The following is a 26,150-nucleotide window of genomic DNA, read 5'->3' on the forward strand; positions in this document are numbered from 1 at the left end:
ATAGACTCTATGAACTGAACTGAGTGTGTCAGATAAGAGAGACAAAATGTGCAGAGCAATGGGTCCCGAGGACTGCAGTTGAGAACCACTGTCCTATGCCATACATCGTCAAGTGTTACTCTTTTGGCGTACATGTAAGTCAACTTGCATAGGATGTCTGCCGGAAGCTAGTTATTTTAGTCGATAAAGTTTTAAATATGGGGGGTTTTTTAGCCATATTTAAGATAAAAAATATATATTTTTCTTACATAAATGCATCGCTTCACTTCAGAAGGCCTTTAATAACCCCCCAGAGCTGTCTGGATTTTCTTCCCAATAACATTTGCTTACAATAGCCATTTTGACAGTGTTGGATGAACAGTGTTAAAGGAGTAGTTCACTTTTAAAAAACTTTTGTTGATAATTTACTCACCCCCATGTCATCCAAGATGTCCATGTCTTTCTTTCTTCAGTCGAAAAGCAAATAAGGTTTTTGAGGATTCCAGGATTTTCTACATATACTGTAATAGACTTCAATGGGAACCAAACGGTTCAAGATCCAAATGAGAGTTTCAGTGCAGCTTCAAAGGGCTTTAAACGACACCAGATGATGAATAAGGGTCTTATCTAGCGAAGCGATCAGTCATTTAAAAAATAAATAAAAAAGTTTTATAAGCACAAATGCTCACCTTGCCCTGTTTTGTGATTTGCGTTCGTGACTCTCCTGTTCTAACTCGTTCATCAAAATGAACAAATCTTTTTTCGAGTCATGACTCGAAGGGTCCTAGATAAGACCCTTATTCATCGTCTGGTGTCATTTAAAGCCCTGTGAAGCTGCACTGAAACTCTCATTTGGACCTTGACCCGTTTGGTTCCCAATGAAGTCCATTATATGGAGAAAATCCTGGAATGTTTTCACTGAAAACCTTAATTTCTTTTTGTCTGAAGAAAGAAAGACGTGGACATCTTGGATGACATGGGGGTGAGTAAATTATCAGCAAAAGTTTTTTTTTAAAAGTGAACTACTCCTTTAAATGCTCTAGTGTGGACCTGTGTCAGTATTTGACAAAATAGCTGGCTAAATCAAGTCAAGTTTAATCTTACTTTACTCAGATGTCCGGAAAAGATGAAACTCCAAAAACAGACTGGTGGCACTTGAACGAACTATAACCTACAACAGAACACACACACACAGTATCTTAAAGGGTTAGTTCACCCAAAAATGAAAATTCTGTCAGTAATTACTCACCCTCATGTTGTTCCAACCCCGTAAGACTTTCGTTCATCTTCGGAACACAAATTAAGATATTTTTGATTAAATCAGGAGAGCTGGATTACTCCTCCATAGGCTTCTTAAGGGATCGAAACTGGCCGGCCCAAAAGTTATGAAAGACATCGTTACAATAGTCCGAATCACTGCAGTGGCTCAATCTTTAGTTTATCAAGCGAAGACAATAATTTTTGTGCGCAAAAAAAACAAGCAAAAATATCGACTTTATTCAACAATTAATTTCCTTCTCTGTGGGCCTCAAGATTTCTCGTAGTGAAACTACGCAAAGCTTCTAGGTTGTACATCACACACATGACCAGCGCCGGCCAATAGTGAGCCTACGTGTAACGTGCAACAGATTACGGAGATGAACGGAGGTCTTACGGGCTTGGGATGACATGAGGATGAGTCATTAATGACATAGTTTTAATTTTTGGGTGAACAAACCATTTAATAGGAAATAATTATCTGAAACAACATTACATGGGGAGGTGGTGGACAGGGGCGGTTTTTTTTTCATTGGGGCGATTGGGCGACGCACCACCAAAGTGTGAATCACATTCACAATCTCATGCAACCAGAGAGTTACGCTAGCCGTCACTGGATATAGTCCAATCAGCGTCATGTCACGTTCTGTGGAGTACCACCTCTTTTTGGGCGATTTCACTCTGGCTGAGAATTGCCCAGAGTGTTTCCATAGACTTACATTCAAAGATGTTTTTTTTTCGAACTGCAGGCACTGCAATACATTCTCTATGGGTTCCGGGAGGGCTCGCACTAACGTGCTTACATCATCATACGTATCCTTAACTTGTGCAGCGATTGGTGGGAACAAACATACACTATTAAAAATCTTATCTTACAAATAATCTAATAATCTTACAATTATTTTAAGTGTTACTTTTTAACACTGGTAATGAGTTCATATAATTATTTTGAGAGTTACATTTACTCTCCTTAGATTTAGTATTTTAACACTATAAATTTTAACTCTGAAAAAGTGTTAAAAATTCAACTCCAAGAGCAGAGTTATTTTAACTCTGCGCTGGAGTCTATTTGATGGTCTCACATGTACACTCAGATTGAGTCGATTTTAACTAACAGGGAGTTTATTCCAAAAAACAGAATTTGCTGTGTATGGAGGAGTGATCCAGCTCTTAGATATAATCCAAAATTTTTAATCTTAATTTGTGTGCCGAATCTCTTTATTGTGATGTAATAAGTGTAATAATAGTGAGTATAGAAACAAGACGATTTATTGTTATTAAGTCACTTTATTTGTCATTAATATTAAAGCGAAGTTGACTTTACATGCTTAAACGTACAGTATGCGATTTTTGGCCACCAGGGGTCACTCATTTAAAATAATAACAAAAGACGTACTTTGATGACGTCGGGAAAGAGCGTGGGCTCACGGGAGTTGTTGTCGCTGTCAATGACAACCAGCTCAGCTCATGACATGACATCATCGTTTCACAAAATATACGGATATACGGCATCTCTCTGTAGATTTAGCTTGTCAAGAAGCTTTAAATGCAACCCCAATGTTTACCTGTGTCATGCTTTTTCTCCTGTCCCAAACCCTTCTCGGGTCATATTTTTCACCCGTACGTTTGAGCTTTACTGAGCTGGCTGTAGCAGCAGAACGTGCAGGCAAAGCGTAATCGTGGTCCATAACTATAATACAGACGAATATAAATATTTATATTACGCCCCTTCAATGAATGACCTATTTAGAACATTTTTCATATAAAGGGCGCACCGGATTATAAAGCACATAAGATACTACAGTCAAACGTTTGATTGGGTTTGCGTTATGCATCCACTATGTGCTAAAGGCTAAAGGGAATGTAGTGAGTGCGCAGCGCCGGAAGTGAGGCGTTTATTTAGTAAGCACGAGCGTGCTGGAGCGGGCACGTAACTTACATTCGCAGCCTGACTCATATGAGTATTCAATGTGCGCGGCTCGCTGACAGCAACAGCTGGCTGATTTGAATGAGACGACCCGGTTACTGTGAACGGGGAGCGCTTTATGAACATTCTGTGACGCGCGAGCAGCACCGGGGACAGTGTGTCTGTTAAGAGTGAGCGCTCGTGAGGGCACGTGATTTACACACATAAAAATATGTACAACTTTTTTTTCTTCTTTATTTTCTTTGCTTTATTGGCAGTAGTCCTGTGTTCCCCTTTGTGTTTGGCAGGTTTCGCCGGGTTCCGCAGGAAGTTAGAGAAAAAATAGAGGAGTCAAAGGTTATATGACGCCATAGATGGGCGACGAAACGGAAATAAAGAAACGTCCCGTGTGTTCGAATTAAACTATAAATTTCTCCGTATTTTAAAGTTGGTGGAAACTGTCGGGATAATGTAACTACACATCTAATAGAAATATATAACATAGATACAGTTATTTTTGCTATTTTAAAAGCAGAAAAAATACATATTGTGGCTTTAAGCTCTTAATTTATCCATTGCATGGGTGGGCCTTGTCCTTATCAATCATCCAAATATTTGCCTCCCCTGAGAGTTTTTGCAGGAGCCGCCACTGGTGGTGGAGAATATATTTGTCATGATGTAAACAAAAATGGACTCAAACTAACCAAACCAGAACAGTGTTAAATGCTCTATTGTGGACCAGTGTCAGTATTTGACAAAATAGCTGGTTTACTCAGATGTCTTACTTTACTTACTTTACTTTAATCTTACTTTACTCAGATGTCTGGAAAAATTAAACTCCAGTGGCTCTTGAACTGCAACAGCTGCAACAGAACACACACACACACACACACAGTATCATGATTTAATTTTTAATATTTATAAAATTAATTTATATATGAATTCTTTTTTGGGGGCATTCATTTTCTGGGGTAACATTACATGGGTTCTGTCAAAATGTAAACAAAAATGGACTCAAATTCAGTGAAAAAAGTTATTGGGCCTAACATTATCCTTTCTCACCTGGCATTTTACTGGAAAGGGGAGAAAATATGCACTAAAAATCCAGACAGCTAACATTAAATTTCCCTGAGAGAGAAATAATTTCATCCAAATTGTTTTTTACTCAAAGTTATTATTTACCAAATAACGTTACATGTTTACTCAAATCTACCCTAATGACAATAGTGCTAACTTAGTTTGCCACAATCATTGCAGAAATAAAAACATTGGTATGTTGAAAGGTATGAAAGGTAATGCTAACAGGCTAAGTAACTGTAGGCCTACAAATAAAGCATATTTTAAACTTTCTTACCGTGTTCCGTTCTCGCCGAACTGAACACTGCATGAAAAGACTCAAATCCGGCAATATCCGGGCATGGTAAACTCCTGTGCAATTCGATGTTTGCTGGATGTATGTGGGAAAAAGCGGATCAGAGTAACACGGAACAGTATATTTCCAGACAAACCCGGAAACCTCACCTACGCGGGCATATACAGGAATCCGTGAAATTTTACGGACATATACAGCTGAAACACTGCTGGATGTGAGAGGTGTGAAGAAGACCTTTCATATGTTAATGACTGACACTAAGGGTGCTGGCTGTTCTCAGAGGGAGGAGTGGCAGGGGACTTCAGGATTGAAAATTATCTCTGGTCTACAGCAAACAAGTTTTTTTTGTACAGAAAAATAAATAAATTCTTAAGGCCCTGAAACAGAAAACCGACGTCAAAGAACTAGCAATGACTAAAGCCAACTCTAGGGTTGGCTTATGTCGCCTGTGTCAGGGCCTTAAAACTACTGTATGAAAAAAAGTATCCTAATCAAATGTTCTTTTATAAAAACAGGACAAAATAAACACCATGAATATACGTTCACAAAAACATCTGAATATTTAATGAAATAAAAAATACAGGGAAACATTTCAGAATATCTAAATTTTTATTGTGAAGTTTTACAAATTGCAGACAACAACATTTGTCGCCATTGGCTTTGCTTAGTTGGGGACATTTTTATTTAATATTCAACAATGTTATTGAACTGCCTGCATTGACACCATTATATGAGATCTGAACTGAGATGGACAATGACATCACGGTTTTGGCTTGGAGTTAATCCATGCTTCTTTGGGCATGCATGATGTGAAACGAGTGGTCGCAAAACCACCGGGCTTTCCCGTGTTATTGTCAGCAGCTGGTTATCCTTCCATGTTGAAAGGTCCAGCTGCATCATTAACCATTAATGGCGTCACCCTTGTTGTTGTGCAAAATAAGGTGAATAGAAGAAAACTGTTTCCAAACCTTGAACTGTTCTCTTTGCTTCGGGAAAGAATGCTGTAATTTTAAAGTATTTTTCTCGCGCTTGAAGCAATACACTAACGTTATTGGTTGCACCTCCATTACGTCACCACATTTGTTGTGTTAATGGTTGTGAGTGGTGAATTTCAAACCTCAAAACGCCCCCTTTTCTTGCAGCTTGTTTGTTTGCGGAAGGACTTATTTACTCAAACCACAAACCTCGGTATGACGCGTTGCAAGTGAATCTATTTTGTGAATAAATATGATGCAGCTGGACCTTTCAACATGGAAGGATAACCAGCTGCTGACAATAACACGGGAAAGCCCGGTGGTTTTGCGACCACTAGGTGCTGAAGGGGTGCTATCATTGACAGGGGAGCTTCACAATTATATAAAAAGGCTACTTTTAATAAATGAGCAAAACTTAGCCACTCAATATATCATATTCAATTATTGTAATTATCACAATTCAGGTTTTAATTTAAATTAAAATAAGCACAACATTCAACATTCAATCAAATATTCTTATGTAGCCTATTAATAATAATGTAATTTCCACACAATATCTTGTTATTTCGACATAATATGTGTGCGTGCAACAAGCAAGATGTGCATTTGTAAATCCGGTGACACGCGTGCATTGATTTTTATTGCATTTTATTTTTATTAATAAACTGTTTTCTGTGTCCGCTGCAAAAGATGAAGTTGAAGATCTCCATCTCCGCAGCGAACGCGCCTTGAGAGAGAAATGCACAAAATGATTACATAATCAGAGAGTACCTATTTCTTTTCGTTTTGAATTGTTTTGTTTAAAGATATTTCCAGCTCTCTATAGATATGTCTCATGTCTTTGAGACATGCTGAGTTGTGGTAAGTTGAAAGGCATTTTTTGTGCATAGTAAAACATATCTGCAACATTTATCAAGTTCACGGATAATTGTGCGTGCATTTATTAATCGTTATGATAGGCCTAAAATCATAATAAAGGCTGTGTACAAAAAATCAGATGAGCCCAGAACATGAATGCAACGCGTTTAATTAGCCTACACATTAAGCATTTTCCTCCAAACCAGAACGCTTGGCCTGCGGACTTGAATGTATTTAAAAAATACATAGAATAGTTTATAATTGTTCCTCATGTTTCATCTGTAATCTGTGTAGGCTATATGAGGAAATATGTGCATGCCTTATGTAGGTTTTAATCAATGTTTTTGCAAAAAAAACAAACAAAAAAACAATCTACAGCACGTTTACCATTTTTTAAAGCTATATTATATTATTAGACTATTAGCCTACATGACTTAAAACATTGTTTTATAGTTTGACGATGGCCACAGGCCTACTATCCACTTAATAATGCATCAAGTTTCAGCTGATTGTCAAATAATTCACTCCATCTCAATGCTGCGTAACTCTGCGTGTTTTAATCAATGGGCGCACGCGCTGAACATTCGAGCCGCATTTGAACTGGAGCAGACAACGTTACCATGGAAACCGGGCGGTAGCTCAACTGACAACGATCAGCACAGCTCCATCTCTCGCTGTTGTTTTCACTACTTTCAGGTAAGTTTAGTCCCTAAAATTACACAAATAGTACATAAAAATGTTTCCGACAATTTCTTTTATGTAAAAGACTCACTTCCGTTGAATATTTGCTTGGTTAGTGTCTTAGAAAAAGTCCGTTAGCATCTCAACTGTTAGGCTAACTATAGGTAAGTTAGGTTAACTATAACGTTAGACTTGAGCAGTAAGTTTGGGCTTTTAATCGTATCTTACTGTATGTGTAGATTAGATATTTATTTTGATAGTTTTGTAAAGGTTTTGTTGGCAATTGGTCAATGGATGAATGGAATTAAGCTAGCTAATCGTCAAAACAGTGTTATTAATACAGTTTATTGATGACGTATTCTTTGTACAGGTAATGAACACACAGAACAAATTATTTATAACGTAATAATATTGGTGTCTTTCTCTTTTCAGTATTGTTAGCTCCAACCCCAATTATTTATAATGTAACTTAATAATATCAGTTGTCTTCTTTCTCTTTTCAGTATTGTTAGCTCCAACCCCAATTAATCAGACCTGAGCAGCTGACTAAACATCACCAGAAACTCTGCAGAACACTGGCCCTGGTCTGGTCTGGATGCCACTGTTGTAAGTCATCAATCTAGCAGTCATCCTGCATCTCTGATGTGTCATGTTCAGAACAAAGTTTTCCTCTAACCTAGTCCAGCACACCTGAACAAGCTAATCAAGGTGTTAAACTCTGGGTGCTTATCACTCAGGTCCCTAGCTCAGTAGTCAGTGGTTAAAGGGATTGTTCATTTTTTAAATACATTTTTGGTATGTTTTAGCTTATCTCGAGGGCATCCAAGATGTAGCCTAGGTGTCTTTGTTTCCACAGTATTTTCAATTTCGATTTTTTTAGGTCAAACCGTTCTTGTCGGTCAGGCATATAATGCAGGTATATGGGGTCCACCTCAAAGAGCATGCACAGAGAAGTCCAAATTAAACATGATTTAATGACTCGTAAATTAAGTACACATTGATGGCTTAAAGACACGAAACGAGCGGTTTGTGTGAGAAAATGAACAGTATTTATATCGTTTTTATCTGTAACCACAGCCACGTCCAAGTGATCTGAGGGCGTGGGCTCTTCGGTCTGCGAAAGTGTCGGGAAAGTGCCGGAAGTGATCTCTCTCGCACGTGTACGTCACTCATTGTTTACACAGAACAGAGATTGTAGGTAAGACGGCTAATTGAAATGGTACTTATTCAACGTTGTCTGTTGATATATCGAAATCGTCTTCCATTGCGATTTCCTCTATATCTAAATAGATCTTCACAGTGAAAGGTAACACTTCCGAAATCTCTGTGTAAACAATTAGAGATCACTTTCGGCGCTTTCCGGCGCTTGCGCAGACCGAAGAGCCTGCGCCTTCACATCACTTGGACGTGGCTGTGGTTACAAGAGGTAAAAATGATATAAATACTGTTCGTTTTCTCACAATCTGCTCGTTTCGTGTCTTAGGCCATCAATGTGTACATATACGAGTCATTAAATCATGTTTAATTTGGACTTCTCTGTGCATGCTCTATTAGGTGGTGACCATAGACCTGCAACTAAAAATGACCTAAAAATATAAAAATTGAAACTACTGCGGAAACAAAGACACCTACATCTTGGATGCACTTGAGGTAGGCTAAAACATACCAAAAATTAATTTCAAAGTGAACTACCCTGATTACTAGAACTAGATGATTTTAAAACAAAAACCAATATTATATTTCAGCATAAACATGTAATGTCTGATCAAGCAAACATTTACAATTTATCTGTGACTGAAATCTTGCACGTATATGTATCCACAAGTTTCCGAGGGGCGCTCCTGTAAAAAATAAAGTGGGTGAAACTTCCGGTGAGGCGGCGGAAGTAGCATTCCAATGGTATTTTGTGTGTTAGTTAGCGAAGAGGCTAGCTGTTTTTCGGAGAATTATTTTACTATTTAAAGACGCAAATCTTTATGAGAGATGTCGTTACGGAGCTCATGGACAACATGTGCTGTTCGCGGTTGTATGTATAACCGGTCTAAACTAGTTCAGTGGCTTAAACGTGATTGTTTTGAACATAAGCTGAAAACGAAATCAGAGTGTTCCTGCCAACGACTGTAGTTTCCATCACCTCCCAAAAGACGACGAATCTTCCTGTGTACATTTGTTTAAATTCTTAATATTCTATAAACTTTTATCAGCATGTGTTTGGCTGTTCTCTACTGATGTTGCACCTAAACTCAGGATCAAAGCCTGTGTTGACAGAATACCAAATGTGCCAGTTAATGTATTCAAGTTGCACATTCATTTATAATTTTGAATAAACTCCAAAGCACAATGACTAAGTGTGTATTTTTTATTTTAATTGTTTGTCAGCTCGCACAACTGTCTGTCACCATGCCTTGATGAGTATTGATTATTAATAATGTTATTATAATACTCCCAATCAACTACTGCGGAGGGTAAAGGTACTGTTATTTCACCTTTTTTAATTTCGTTGAGGTTGTGTTCCCACATCGTTAGCTAGTTTGGATCGCTATAACTTGAATGACTGTCAACTGTTGAATGAACGAGTGTCAAGCATGTCAAATCGTGCTTTGTTTACTTCCAACCGGAAGTCGCGCCCACTTTTGACGCAAGGCCTCATGGGGCGTAGGAAACTTGTGGATAGGAAAAACTCAAGTGTATACTTTACGTTTCGGACAGCCATTGTTTTTTTTTGTTTTTTTAAATGTACATTTTGGTTATTGTTTTCTTTCTCACCAGGCTAAAGCATTTCAAGTAAAAACTTAAGTCGTGGCTTAATAATCCGGGGTTGGGATGGTGGAAGGAGCAGAAGAACCAGAAGATCGGAGATCAGGAAGATATCTGTTGGTGCCTCTGAGGGAACTGATTTAATGTGTAGAATTTAACCAAAAATGTTCGTCACTCACCTTCATGTCGTTGCAAACCTGTAAGACTTTCGTTCATCTTTGAAAGATATTTTTAATGAAATCTGAGAGGTTTCTGTCCCTCAATTTCACAGTTTATGCAACTACCACTTTCAAGCTTCAGAAACGTAAGACATTATAAAAATAATCAATAGAGGGTTTGCATATGGCAAGCCGTTTTAACGTTTAATCATTTTAACCTACTAGTCTCTATTTTCATGCTACTAGTACTTATTTTTTAGATACTAGTATCTATTCCATTAAGTACAAGTACTTATTCATTAGCTACTAGTGCTTATTCTTTAGATACTAGTGCATTTTCTTTAGATACTAGTGCTTATTCTTTAGGTACTAGTACCTTTTTAAAGATACTATCACTTATTCATTAGATACTAGTCCTTATTTATTAGATACTAGTACTTATTCATTAGATACTAGTACTTATTTATAAGATACTAGTACTTATGTATTAGTTACTAGTGCTTATTCATTAGGTACTAATACTTATTCAATAGATACTAGTACTTATTTTTTGATACTAGTACTTATTCATTAGATACTAGTACCTATTAAATAGATACTAGTACTTATTTATTAGATACTAGTACTTATTTCGAAAGTGACTAGTAACTATTATTTTGTGACTAGTAACAAATTTAATTTTTTGCCATTGACTTCTATGGGGATCTGTCATTCAGATATCAACTATTCAGTTCTGACTAGTATGTATTCCAATTGTGACTAGTACATATACATTAGATACTAGTAGTTATTCATTAGGTACTAGTACTTATTTTGTAGATACTAGTACCTATTAAATAGATACTAGTACTTATTCGTTAGCTACTAGTACTTATTCAATAGATACTAGTACTTATTCATTAGATACTAGTACATATTCATTAGCTACTAGTACTTATTCAATAGATACTAGTACTTATTCATTAGATACTAGTACTTATTCATTAGATACTAGTACTTATTCATTAGATACTAGTACCTATTTATTAGATACTAGTACTTATTCATTAGATACTAGTACTTATTCAATAGATACTAGTACCTATTTATTAGATACTAGTATTTATTCCAAATGTTACTAGTAAGAATTTTTATTATACTAGTCACAACTGCTTTTTTACTAGTCTTATGTTATGACTAGTCAGAACGACCACTGTATAGTTCAATTAAAAATCTTACTAGTAAAATAAAAATTCTTACTAGTAACATTTGGAATAAATACTAGTATCTAATAAATAGGTACTAGTATCTATTGAATAAGTACTAGTATCTAATGAATAAGTACTAGTACCTAATGAATAAGTACTAGTATCCATTGAATAAGTACTAGTATCTAATTAATAAGTACTAGTATCTATTGAATAAGTACTAGTATCTATTGAATAAGTACTAGTATCTAATGAATAAGTACTAGTATCTATTGAATAAGTACTAGTATCTATTGAATAAGTACTAGTACCTAATGAATAAGTACTAGTATCTATTGAATAAGTACTAGTATCTAATGAATGAGTACTAGTATCTAATGAATATGTACTAGTATCTAATGAATAAGTACTAGTATCTATTGAATAAGTACTAGTGTCTAATGAATAAGTACTAGTGTCTAATGAATAAGTACTAGTATCTATTGAATAAGTACTAGTATCTATTGAATAAGTACTAGTATCTATTTAATAAGTACTAGTATCTAAAATATAAGTACTAGTACCTAATGAATAACTACTAGCATCTAATATATATGTACTAGTCACAATTGGAATGCATACTAGTCAGAACTGAATAGTTGATATCTGAATGACAGATCCCCATAGAAGTCAATGGCAAAAAATTTAATTTGTTACTAGTCACAAAAGAAAAGCTACTAGTCACTATCGAAATAAGTACTAGTATCTAATGAATAAGTACTAGTATCTATTTAATAGGTATTAGTATCTAATGAATAAGTACTAGTATCTATTGAATAAGTACTAGTATCTATTGAATAAGTACTAGTATCTAATGAATAAGTACTAGTATCTATTGAATAAGTACTAGTATCTATTGAATAAGTACTAGTATCTAATGAATAAGTACTAGTATCTATTGAATAAGTACTAGTATCTATTGAATAAGTACTAGTATCTAATGAATAAGTACTAGTATCTAATGAATAAGTACTAGTATCTAATGAATAAGCACTAGTAACTAATAAATAAGTACTAGTATCTAATAAATAAGTACTAGTATCTAATGAATAAGTACTAGTATCTAATAAATAAGGACTAGTATCTTTAAAAAGGTACTAGTACCTAAAGAATAAGCACTAGTATCTAAAGAAAAGGCACTAGTATCTAAAGAATAAGCACTAGTAGCTAATGAATAAGTACTTGTACTTAATGGAATAGATACTATTATCTAAAAAATAAGTACTAGTAGCATGAAAATAGAGACTAGTAGGTTAAAATGATTAAATGTTAAAACGGCTTGCCATAGTTTGCACCCACGTCACGATTTGGCCAGTTACCCGGATGCGCGGCTATATTCGAGATACTCGGATGTAAACAACAGCATTGATTGCACTGTTTATGTACTACTGAACACATTGTTACACTAATTTATGATGTCTTAACTACGAAAAAAACACATGGAAGCTGCAAAATCATATAGGCTAGACTTAGTAAGCAGGAAAGAGCGTGGATTTTTGACGAACTAAAGTTAATATCTGGTAAAGATCTGAACGAGCTAGTTTCTCTAGCCCTTACTGCTATTCATCCTTCTATTTCTTATCCCACATAGGCTACGTTCAGATTGTCAGTCCAAAAAAAGCACATGAAATCCGTTTCAAGCTACATCCATATGTCCACAATCCTATTAAATCACATATCTGGAAATCTGCTTCAGTCCGAACGCTCTGATCAGATTTCGCGTGGTATGTGACTTTCTCACGCCACGCAAATTTTAAAGTCAGACATTGTAATAGGGAACATGCTAAAAGTCGCTGCCGAAACAAGGCTGTGTTGTTGCAAAGTGCCGGACAAGCGCTTTATATTTGAAACCGGCGCAGATACGAGCACGGAAAAAAGCTGTGCACACCAGCCTCCTCTAGTTCTGCAGCTCAAAACACCAGTCCAGCACGGCGGCTACACATTTCCATGTTGTAAAATTTAAATAAGACAACATCTCTATTGCAAATGCAAACCCCTCCATCAACGCAATGTCATTGCCATATTTCCAAAGAGCTGCATGAACACACGACTCGGATCTGAACAGTTGCGATACATAGTGTAGACATCATTTTAGATCAGATCCCAATCGGATACAAAGATACATCAGATTTGGACTGACCGTGTGAATGTAGCCATAGTTAACTACTTTACTTTAACATTTTAGCCATAGTCAACGCTTCATTTACACATGTGGCTGATGCTTTGCCTCTCAACTACAAACACCTTCATCACAAACACTTTCTTTCATCCATTTTTTGCACTCTTCTCTTTAACTTTAGGCAGTCTATAGAACTTGAAATGTTTTTTTCCCGGTGTGACCTATTAGTACAGACCAAAACACGACCATTTTTCAGCAGCAATAATCAGCCAAATATGCAAGTCTGTTCAGTTCAGTGGCATTGTTTACGTTCAGTGCCTCCAAAATGACCGACTTCCGGATTGATGACGTGTAGTGAAAACACTCTATTAAAATCGTACGGATTAATTAATGAACCACTTGTTTTAAAATCATCCCGTTCTACTGACATTTGTTATGACATCCGTTTCAAACATTACAATGCTCATGATAACTTTCTCTCCAATGGTTTAACCTCAACATTATGAAGCGATGTGAATGCTGAACACGTGTTCACAGAGCACCACGATTCATCAGTGTTGTGTTGGCGTGAGAGTCAGTCATCTCATGGTGCAACCTGTATCGGCGATACATAATTTTGTTTTGTTTTTTCCACACACAAGGCATCTGTTAAAAATATATTCAAAAGTCTTATGGGTTTGGAGCGACATGAGAGTAAGTAATTAATGACAATTACATTTTTGTGTAAACTATACCTTTAATGTTTTCTAATGTGGTTATAATTAGTCTGTTTTATAAACATTTTCAATGTTTTAAAGATTTATTGTTTTGATGTTTATCAATAAATGATAAAATGATGTTTATACAGAAAAGATGGATTCATTTGATCAAGTCACAGTTAAAGTCTTTTAAATTGTTTTTGAAAAATTGTTTCAAATAAATGCTGCTCTTTTGAAAGTTATTTTCAAAGAATACTGAAAGCTGAATCATTTTCCAAAAAAAAACATGAAGCAGTACTACTGATAATAATCATAAATGTTTCTTGAGAATCAAATCACCATATTAGAATGATTTCTGAATGATCTTGTGGCACTGAAGACTGAAGTAATGATGCTGAAAATTCAGCTTGGCCATCACAGGAATAAATGACACTTTATTATATATTTATATGTATATTTATTTATAAATTTATAGAGAAGTTATTTTTATTGTGGTAATATTTCACAATATTGCAGTGTTTAGGCTATATTTGATCAAATGTGGGCTTGATGTGTGATCAGGGAAGTTTTTACTTGAAAGATGTATTTTATGTGTCAATAAATGTTTTGATAAACTTTTGTGAATTGTCTTATTTTGACAGTAATTAGGAATATTAAATATAATCATGAATCCATGAAAATTATGCCTAAAAAAAGACGTCTTTTTCAACTTTCACTTTACAACCTAATTTAAACGTGAATGGGACGTCCTTTTATAGACTACAACTACCAGAAAAAGACGTCTTTTCAACGACCCGAAAAAGACGTCTTTTCAACGACCTGAAAAAGACGGCTTTTCACCTTTCACTTTTCAACCAAATTTTAACGTAGTTTAGACGTCTAGCAATGTCGTCTTTTCAACGTCTTTTCAACGAGTTTTTGCTGGGTGGGTTGCGTTCGTTTTGTCATCTTACTCCCGTCTGAGAAAGACTTTAACTTCCGGCTCATGAGAGGGATGAGATTCTGCGCTAGTTGAAACGAACGGTAAAATATGTCAAGTATTAAATGTTCAGTTAGGTGCTGCCATAACAGTTGGATTAAGAGGAGAGAACAATTGAACCAACGGTGTAACGAACATAATGTGAGGCGGTCAGATTGTTGTTGTGGTGCACTTTACGATTTAGCTACACCCACCACCTAAAGACGAGGAGCACCGGAGGCAATGGCGGAAGGCACACATTTGGAAGCATAGGCTTGAAAGTGCCCGATTCTGATGAGAAAACGCAAAAGTGGCGTTGCGTCATCTTTTTTTTTTATTCTGCGCTTAGACGAGCGTTTTGTGTGAGAAGTTATGGAATTAATATTGAGCCAATAAAAATGAACGTAACTTTTCAAGAAACGAATGAAAATATAAATTGAAACTGAATAAAATATCTTTGAAACTGAAAAAGAATGAACCGCAAGCAATTTTTTTGACTTTGTTTTTAATACACTACATGTTTTGCTAACTATTCCTCATATTTCGTTTACTGATCTACACTTACAAATGCGCTTCCAGAGTTTTCATTTACGCTTCTGAAGTTTTCGTTTACACTCCCTGAGTTTGCGTTCGCTGTTCTGACACAAATCTCTCGTGGGGGCGGGGCTAGTAGCAGTGTATTCTCATTGGCTACTGAGTTTTTGATTGACAGCTTCTTGACCTGGAAGTGAAGACGTCAGAGTTGTGTTTACACGTGTGGATGTGAGCGTCTGTAAGCGCAGCTTTCTATTTAATTTTAGTGATATTAAGTTATGTTTGTTTTTTAATTTTATCTGTATTTACCTTCTGCTGCGATTACTTTGTCAACAGAAGCTTTTAGGTTCACAAGAGATCAGTCTATTCAGCTGTAATTGTACATCAAAGTACGCCCACTGTATGTGACTAAGTTACTTAAAATATTTTGCCCAATGTTTTAGGAGAATATTTGTTTATTCTTGATGATTCGTTTGCATGTTAGGCTCTGAATAGGTTGTGCTATTACAAGAGAATAGCCTACTAGTATACGTGTGTGATATATTCAGCAGTCAAGAAAGTTTCACTTCAACCAGGTAATCAAGGTTGGCAACCATGGCCATCAAATTTCTCATTGTTACCATATGCATTTACACCATCAAATGATCATGTATGATCACTTAAATAAGAGGAATTTAAACTATATGAAAATTACAATCGTGGGTTGCTGTCAGATGATACAGACCTCAAAGGTTTTCTCACATTTAAAATGGTAAATGTATTTGAACAATCATCAACAGGTTCAATTATGACTTATAAAATCAGTTAAATGAATTTAAATAAAAAATCTAATAAATGTATTCATTCTTTATTGTCACTACAGCATATACACAAGTATCCAAGTGAAAGTCTTGGATGCAGTTATGACAGGAAAGACCAGAATCCACAAAACATTAACTGCATACTGTAATGCACAGTATTCTCATAATATAGATAATAAAATGTATAATCACAAAGATTTTTAATGAAATAATACATCTCTGTGAGTCCACATAACACAAGTGGATTGTACCCATGTATGGCAGTTGGTCGGAAGTTATTTTTAATAGTTAAAACAGTTTACATTATTAGTATTTTCTTATCCTATTGTTTCACTTCAGAAGGTATTGATTCATCCACTGAGGTCACATGGACATCACGGTCACTGTGTGTGGTTTTTAAAGCATCTTTAGGACTTGCAGAGATGGATTACTTTCCTTAAAATCTTAATTCGTATTTATATAGAAATAAAGTAAAATGCATCTGGGACAGCATGAGGGTGAGTAAAATAAGTGATCATTTTATTTTTGGATGAACTATCCCATTCATATGCTGTTGATATGCAAATCCATGATCAGCAGAGACTAATAAGAATAAACTGCAACCTCTTGTGTACTGTGTTTGTTTTAATCTAGAGCTCCAAAGAAATTAAAATATTTGCTATTTTATCATATTAAAATAAAATACAACAGGTGTCTGAAGATAAGGATCCCAGTCATTCAAAGGTGATATGTCTGAAGTAACATTATTGTCTGATGGAGACAGCTGATCTCTGGTATTATCACTCCATCATCTGTGTCAGCATCAGAATTTTGTTTATGGAAAAGTTGCTCAAATCCCTGGAAAATGAGAAAGGAAATATATTATAATCTAACAATACAAACTGCTTTGAACTCCCACATGCAGTAACCATTTGCAGACTTAAAATAATTATTTCAAACAAATTATATAAATGTTTTAAGGGATTTTACAGTACTAAATGTTTACCTGACTCGCACACCATTTATCATCTGTAATACTATTGTGTAACCAGTAGATGGCTCTATAGCCCAATAAACATTTATCCATGGCTGTGTAGCGTCTACTCCCAGTTGCTGGATTTTTTCAGTCATAATTATATATATATATATATATATATATATATATATATATATATATAAATTATTAAAGACTATTAAAAATTCGAAATTTTTCTCCAAAATGTTGTTTTTTTTAACATAATTATTACTCAAATATGGATACAGAAAAAGCATTTTGTTGCCTTTTGCAGAATAAATATTGCGCCCAGGGTTATACTTCAAAACAAATGAGTGTTTACATATTATGAATGGAGACGTGGAAAAAGGTCAAGTACTCTCTCTCTTCTTTTAAAAACTCTGCATCACAAATTAATCAGCAATTGGCTTTACAATGCCAAAGTTGAATCGGGCAGTGATTGACAGCGCTCTGGTCCAAAGGCATTGGTCATTGTCTGATACAGTACATTTTGTACTGTAGGCTACAGTACAGATACTGTACAGTACTCTAGCACAATGTTGTTTGGGGTGGCAGAGGGGAAATATGATCTAATTGAAGCAAATATGATCTAATCGAAGACTGTAACCGTATGTAACGTTAGATAAACAAGACATGTAATGATTGGGCTAAAAACTTACCAATTAAATCAAGAAAACACTGCTGTATAATTTTATGGGCTCTCACTGAGCTCTAATATGCCTCTCCACCTGAAAAAGCAAGAACTGTATTATAATTAGTATTAGTTTAGTATTAATTAATAAAAAAAAATAAAAACAATCAGACTTACCACGAGTAGCCTATGCTATCCAGTATTCTGATATCGACGATGACAAATTATATCATTTGTCTGTATTCCTTCTATAAGAAATCATATCAACAATATAGTGTAGCAGTATATAAATATAGAAATAAACTTAATATCACCTAAATGAAATAAAAAGCTACGCTTCGACGCTCACATCCAAACGTGTAAACACAACACTCACTGACGTCTTCACTTCCAGGTCAAGAAGCTGTCAATCAAAAACTCAGTAGCCAATGAGAATACACTGCTACTAGCCCCGCCCCCACGAGAGATTTGTGTCAGAACAGCGAACGCAAACTCAGGGAGTGTAAACGAAAACTTCAGAAGCGTAAATGAAAACTCTTGAAGCGCATTTGTAAGTGTAGATCAGTAAACGAAATATGAGGAATAGTTAGCAAAACATGTAGTGTGTTAAAAACAAAGTCAAAAAAATTGCTTGCGGTTCATTCTTTTTCAGTTTCAAAGATATTTTATTTAGTTTCAATTTATATTTTCATTCGTTTCTTGAAAAGTTACGTTCATTTTTATTGGCTCAAAATTAATTCGATAAGAAGTCCGCGTGCAAATGGAGACGCAAAAGTGTGTGAAATTCAATGTAGTATGCACTTCAGGCGGCTAGGAGTGCATACTACAACAACACTAAGTCCACGCGCCTGCGTACAACTTTCACCGTCAAGCAAACTTTTGCGTTTTTACCGTTACACGGGAACGCGGAGGTGGAGCGTTTTTAAGATTTCCACTCTGGAGGGTGGTTTCACTTTTTTTGCGTTTTTGAGCCTCAAAAACGCCATCGCCGTGTAAACGAAAGGCACATCCGATAAAATATTTTTACTTTTTCACCCGCGAGCGTTCTCGTGTAAACAGGGCCTAAGGACGGGAATCCGATTGAGGAACACCCCAGAAATGGCTCGGCTACGATGTTCCGATAAAGAAGTCACGCTGGGTGTTGAATATTGTCAGATTCAGGTAAGCTAACTTGCCTAACTGGTATGTGCTTGTTTGCCTAACTTTAGATTCGTGAAGTCCGTTCTATGAATGCATTTAAGATCAGTAACAAGCCGTAAACAAAATACAATGAATCTTGCATGATTACCATTGCCCACATACATGTTATTTATTTAACTTTGTGATATTGACCTAAGAGTCTGAAAGAATAAATGAATGAATGAATATTCACGGTAGTACAAGATAGTATGGTAACTTACATTAGTCTTACAATAGCTCACATTACTGCTATTGCACATTACGAGATGTAAACAACACTGATCCAGATGCACTTCCTGTTTCAGTTTGTAAAAGGCTTCTTAATTTCAAATGTAAAGAAAATATCTTGAATATGTTTGTTTAACTTTTTGATTCAGTTGTTCTGTTGGTTGTGTACTTTAACCCAACGTTTATACAGTGTTAAAACTGAAACAGGAAGTGCTTCTGGACCAGTGTTTACATCTTGTGAAATGGTCTATACAGAGATTGCTGATGCTAGCAGGCCAGCTAGCTACATCTCTCATTCAGATATTGATATTGACTTATGGCGAGTTAGGAGATTGTGTATTGTTTCGTTTTTAATTAATGTATCTTTCTCACACACTGTTCTGTGTAACTATGGGTGCCATCATCAATGAATTCTCCATGATCTATTTTAAGTAGCTACTAATGTAAAAAAATGTTTATGGTTATAATATTTCCATAGATGCATCAATGAGAGTCAGTAATGCAGTGGATAACTATGAGGATGATCACATCCACATGCCCCACAGCTGTGATGCAGAATCACAATGGGAGGATCAATCTGTCTTTGGTCACAACCTGATCTTCTCAGAGAGACTCTCCAGCGTCTTGATGCTCTTTAGCGAAAGTATGAGCAGCACAGACTAACGTTACATGAAGAATCTTACAACGCTTCGAAAAGAATAAAAAAGGCACATGACGTGAACATTGCGGTAAGTCCAATTATTGTTCTATAACGTGGATAACGTGTATAACGTGTTCGGTTACAATTATTGTTTTGTCTCTTGCGGTTACTGTGATGGTCAGCTTATTCCAACTGAAAATTCAGTTTTGTGGTTCTTGAAGATTGTGAATCAATTTAATTGCTTTTTAATTTCAAACTTTACAGGAATCTGTAAGGCGCCTCCATAATTCAGAGAACAACCCACACAAATATGTTCCACAAACCAGGTAAGACTGTTTCTTATATACTATAGCCTAAATGTTAGTTTAATCTACTACTCTATGGATTTGGAATGCCAAAAGTGAATTTCAGTAATGATACCTGCAACTTTCCCCCCCAGAATAAATTCATCACATAACCTGGCTGTGACCACTTACCTCTTCGAAGAATTAAGGTCAACTTTTACAGACGTTGACCCTGAATGTGTAAAAGGTAATCTTAAAGATGTTTTAATCATTTTATTGTCCTCTGTTTTACTTATTTTTATTGCCATTACATTTATTTATGATATATTTAGCAGGTTGGAAGATGTATTTTGAGACTTTGCGGAGGAAGTATTCTTTGGCTCAGCCTGAAAAGGCCCAGAAAAGAAAAACTATGACGAGCATTGCAAAGAACCTTCAAAGAAAGCGACTGGTAAGTTAAGAAACTGGTTAAGCACTTTTTTTTCTCTTCAGAATGTAACTATCCTCCTCTCTGTGTTTTAGTGGTTAAGTTACTGTCATGTTTTTCAGTTGCTGGAGACCAGGTCCGGGGTTGTACAAACCAACACAGAAAAGGAACTTTGGAAGACCGCAACAATAGAACTGATGTCTGATGAAGATGATGCTATTGTTGATGGAAGGCCAGTGTGAATGGTGAGGTCTCCACCAATCTGCTCTCTGCTAGGTACTATAAAACAGACTAGAGGCTGACCCACACTATGCGTCACACCACCAGCGTATCATGGCAGTTTGAAAAATGTTAACTCGTAAAAAAAAAAAATATATATATATATATATATATATATATATATAACCGTTCAAAAGTTTGGGGGTCGGTAAGATATTTTTTTTTTTTGGTTTGGGGGGGATAGCTCAAATTAACTCAATACTTTTATTCAGCAAGGATGCATTAAATGAATCAAACGTGATAGTAAAGACATTTATAATGTTACAAAACATCATATTTCAAATAAATGAAATATAACTTTCTATTGATCAAATAATCCTAAAAAGTCTACAACTGTTTTCAACTTTGGTAATAATAATGAATATTTATTGAGCATCAAATCATCACATTAGAATGATGTCTGAAGGATCATGTGACACTGAAGACTGGAGTAATGATGCTAAAAATTCATCTTTGATCACAAGAATAATGTATTCCAATAGAAACGTTTATTTTAAATTGTCATAATATTTAACAATATTACTCTTACTTTTTTTGTATTTTTTATATATAAAAAAAAAGCAGCCTTGGCGAGCATATGAGACTTCTTACCGATCCCAAACTTATAAACGGCAGTGTACACCTTGAATATTTTATATACACTTTAATTTCTTATTTATTTTTCTCGTATTATTTCATATATTTGTTCCTTTTTTTTGTTGTCCATGTTGCTTATCTCCATTTTGTTTACTTGTTTGCATTTTAATGTATGTTTATAATGCACTCTCTGTAATGTTCTATTTATTTATATTGTTTACTTGGAATATCTACGTATATTTTATATATATATATATATATATATATATATATATATATGAAGAGTTCAGATGCAAAAGCCTCTAAATGCCATTTGAAATTTTCTCCTTTAATGATGATTTTTATCAAACTTGTATATTTAAGTTCAGTAATTTCTCTTAAATAACAATTAATAGGCAATTATCATTGCCATTTAAGAGAAATTACTGAACTTAAATATACAAGTTTGATAAAAATCATCATTAAAGGAGAAAATTTCAAATGGAACTCTTCATATATTTTATATATATATATATGTAACTTTTTATATACACTGTGTACTTTATTCCTTTACATCTGTCCTTTAAAATGATTGGGTAAAAAAAAATTAACGAAAATAAAAAGTTAACAATTTATTTAATGTATGTTTATAATTTTCTTTGGAATGTCCATGATTTTTTTTTCTTCCTTTGAGATGTTATTACTTCATACTTTTTTTTCTAGTTTTTGTTCCCAATTCCTCTGTAATGCTTGTTTATAATGCTATTTGGAATGTGTTATATACCTTAATAAAAATTTCAGACTTTCCCATTGTTCTTTGTGTGTTTAAATATAAATATAAATATATATATATATATATATATATCAAATTTATTTTAATGAATATATTAAAATTGGGGGAGGGAGGTTTGGTATATATTTGAGCAATATCTGCATAGCTGGTATATAACCAATCAAATCAGTATGCTACAAGGCCTAGGGTGGGCTATGTTTAAAAGTAACCAATAAAGTCCGTTTACTGGGTTTTCAATGTGTCCTGCCCTCCAATAGTGGTCTGGGTGTTGGGAGTGGCTTTAAAAGAACAACCAATCCAGTTTGGTTGGAAGGCAAAAAGGTGTGAATGTTTCCTGCAAAAAGGTGTGATTTTTTCCTGCTAAAAACTTTAATGGGATTACTTGCCATGGCAACAAATGGCTCTAGCACGGAAGTATACGTCCACAACATACATCCGATTTGGTATCATTCCGGATGTATGCGGATATATACAAACCCATGGAATTTGACATATCCGGCCACTATACTCCTGGATTCTTCCGAATTTCAGCAGTGTATACAGGAGTATACTGGTCCGGATACACCTATTTTCATGCAGTGGAAGTGCTGACAATGATCAGATAATTTGGAATGATTCAGTAATGGCGAGGTGACAGTTGAAATAGGCGCGTTCGGTCAGAGAGAGCCATGTATTGAGAGAGTTGCGACACGCACTTGCTTTGATGTCGCCGCAAGGCTGTCACGTGGTTCATGGAACAGACGCGGGCTGTCATGTTCTTCAATGGACAGACAGCAGCGATTGCATTATTAAACGGTAAATATAAAATAAAACGCACACCAAAGTACTTTTTAAGCTTTTATTGCGTTTGATTAATGTCAGTATTGCATTTGGAGAGGCAGGGTGACAACTTTGATGTTTTTTAGGCTATATTTTTGGAGGGGAAAGGCTTGTTAAATGTTCGCATTGGTAGTTGCACTGGCTTTAGCGGCTCTAACTTAACTTTTCCATGTCATTAATCTGATGATGGACGTCTCATGATATTTATTTTAGCACAACTGGGATGTAGGTTATTGATTCCCGTGATCTTGCTTATAAATTCCGATTCAGCCATTAGCCTACCGTGATCACGCAAAGACCCGTGGACCGGTGGCCCGTTCAGGATAACAATCACGACAACCAACGTAAAATATAAATAATTACGCTGTGCATGTACAAATGAATGATTTAGGAGGGATATAGACTGCTCCCATGACGTAGCAATGACCATACAGTAATGTTCGGTAAATTTTAACTGTTAGGTATCTTTTCTATTTTGAATGTACTTTATTTTGTATAGTGCGATGGACCGTTTAATATGTATGTCCTGAATAAAGATATGATGATGATGATGAGTTAATGAGTAAAATATTTGTTCCTAAATATGATCCATAACTGTTGGGATTCAATTCAGTGGCTTCATCCTACCCTATTCATAGACTAAACCATTCATCAGAAAACACACACAAATACATTTATACGAGGTATGTATTGCCTCCCACACCAGTGTTGTGCAAGTTACTTCCAAACTGTAATACATTAGGTACTTGTTACTGTTATTTAAAAGTAATTCATTACCTTACAATATTACTTTCTCAGAATTGTAATGCGTTACATTACTCATGTATTACTTTTGAGTTACTTAATAACTAAGTAGAACTTAACTTTGGGGCTGTAACGATCTGCAATATGAAACCGAAATCGCGATTCGCCACACGACTCAGATCCACGAACCTACAGAATCGCGACACAATTCCAACTCCCAGCATTATTCTCCTTACCGTCCAGATCCAATGCTGCCTTATCTTTAAATTAGGCTATTAGTATTATTTGAAGTTAACATTATAAAATACGTAGACCTACACCACAAAATTACCACAATAAATTATTTAAAATTGGGGAAGTCCAGCATTATGGACATGACATTTGCAGTCAAAACATGAAATAAAAATTCTCAGAAAATACATGTATTGAAACGTATATAGGCTACTTCCTTAAAGGACTCCAGACATTAGACAAATATCAGTCTATGTTTTATTTTTAATATTAGGGAAAAGACACACATTCATACGTGACAAAAAAATTGGGGGCAACATATTTTTTGTAATTCTGTTAATTACACTGCGCAAATCGGATGAGGAAGGGTTGGCTCTCCAGTCTCCATAGAACTTAAAATATTCATTTTATTTTAGTTTTCGTGTTCGCATTTATGAGGAAAAAACAATGTTACAGACGCGACCGCACTGAACTAGCACTAAAAGACTGCTTTAAAACTTTCACAGAGTCTGTTGCCTTTAAGAAGTAAAAGCAGACAATACACTGTAATACAACTGTAATACAAGCCTCACTGAACATGTAACGAGTAAAATATTACTGAAAATTGATTAGTAATGCCTTACACTACTGCGTTACAGCAAAAAGTAATATGTTACTGTAATGTATTACTTTTGTAATGCGTTACTCCCAACACTGTCCCACACACACATACATATATATATATATATATATATATATATATATATATGAAGAGTTCAGATGCAAAAGCCTCTATGCCATTTGAAATTTTCTTCTTTAATGATGATTTTTATAAAACTTGTATATTTAAGTTCAGTAATTTCACTTAAATAACAATTATTAGGTAATTATCATTGCCATTTAAGTGAAATCACTGAACTTAAATATACAAGCTTGATAAAAATGATCATTCTAGAAGAAAATTTCAAATGGCACTTAGAGGCTTTTGCATCTGAACTCTTCATATATATATTATGTATGCCTATATACATTTCACAAACATGCATAACCCTAAACCATTTAAATAAATCAATTGTGTGTGTGTATGTATATCTAATATTATATATATATATATATATAATATTATATATATATATATATATATATATATGATGTTATAAAAAAAGCTAACAACGTTAGTGAAGTGTGGCTATCGCTGCAATTAACCTATTATCTTCCAATAAACATTTACTAGATCTGGCTACATAACATATAACTACAGACTAGATTCACGAGAGGTCGGCTAATGTGTGTAAAAGTAAAAAAATACAGTAATTTCATTAATTTACCAGCGAGTGTACTTCGGAAGCACTGAAAATGAATGGGGTTCAATGCTGGAACTATCAGTGGTTGGAACTAATGGGCGGGTCCATGACACGCGTTACTTCCGCATTCCTGAGTTACAATGGCGGCCTATACACAAGTTTACGCGGCAAATTGTGGGCGCCGCCATAACGCTACACATATGCAATTAATTTCCGCCGGAAGTGGTTTGCACAGCGTCTGCCGGTGTAAACAGATGCTAGCTTGGGAACACGGTTCCACTACTTTGACTGGAGATGGCGTTACTATCCCCCACCCGAATTCAGTACAGAACTGGGAGGATAACATGACGACGTGGCCCAGGATAACGTACAGTAATATTTGCTCCTACTTCATGCACTCCATGGCAATAGATGGAAAAGCAATGGACAATCTAAAAGCCTCCGAGGCATACCAATATCTGCACAGCAACAAAGTCGGTTGTGTTATGTCATACAAACATGATCACTTTATTTATCTAAAAGCAAATGTAGAGCCTAGCCAGTGAGTTAACGCCTCTTTGGCTGGGGAGGACGATTGTATCCCAACCACAACTCTGGGAAAGGATTATCCTTGGTTGGTTTTTGGTCAACAAAGTGATAGGAACAAACATAAACGGTGCGGGGTGGTTTCTTTAGATTTAATGCCTTCAGCCAGGTCCTTGATTCCGAGTCGGTATCAGGCTTGCGAAAAAATGTAAACAATGGAGCGCATGGACATTGCCTCTTCGTAGCTGGTTTGTGGTCGTA

The 26,150-nt window shown here is 35.3% G+C and overlaps 3 long non-coding RNA genes across 4 annotated transcripts; 2 read left to right on the top strand and 1 right to left on the bottom strand.

Annotated features, from left to right (window-relative positions):
* Positions 1-6,522: 6,522 nt before the first annotated feature.
* LOC120468029 (uncharacterized) lies at positions 6,523-10,113 on the top strand. The gene is made up of 3 exons (XR_016145441.1): positions 6,523-7,042; positions 7,531-7,633; positions 9,797-10,113. It is a non-coding gene; the product is annotated as an uncharacterized LOC120468029 (long non-coding RNA).
* A 6,656-nt stretch (positions 10,114-16,769) lies between these two features.
* Positions 16,770-18,442, bottom strand: LOC148977390 (uncharacterized). 2 transcript variants are annotated; one of them, XR_016169909.1, is made up of 3 exons: positions 18,080-18,442; positions 17,931-17,999; positions 16,770-17,114 (listed from the first exon to the last, which is right to left on the bottom strand). It is a non-coding gene; the product is annotated as an uncharacterized LOC148977390 (long non-coding RNA). The 2 variants fall into 2 exon arrangements; XR_016169910.1 differs by having other exon boundaries at positions 17,931-18,014.
* A 213-nt stretch (positions 18,443-18,655) lies between these two features.
* Positions 18,656-21,479, top strand: LOC148977391 (uncharacterized). The gene is made up of 6 exons (XR_016169911.1): positions 18,656-19,063; positions 19,788-20,037; positions 20,214-20,275; positions 20,389-20,480; positions 20,566-20,684; positions 20,783-21,479. It is a non-coding gene; the product is annotated as an uncharacterized LOC148977391 (long non-coding RNA).
* Positions 21,480-26,150: the final 4,671 nt, after the last annotated feature.

Source organism: Pimephales promelas, chromosome 10 (assembly GCF_988280905.1).
Source record: "Pimephales promelas chromosome 10, fPimPro1.hap1.1, whole genome shotgun sequence".
Lineage (NCBI taxonomy): Eukaryota > Metazoa > Chordata > Actinopteri > Cypriniformes > Leuciscidae > Pimephales > Pimephales promelas.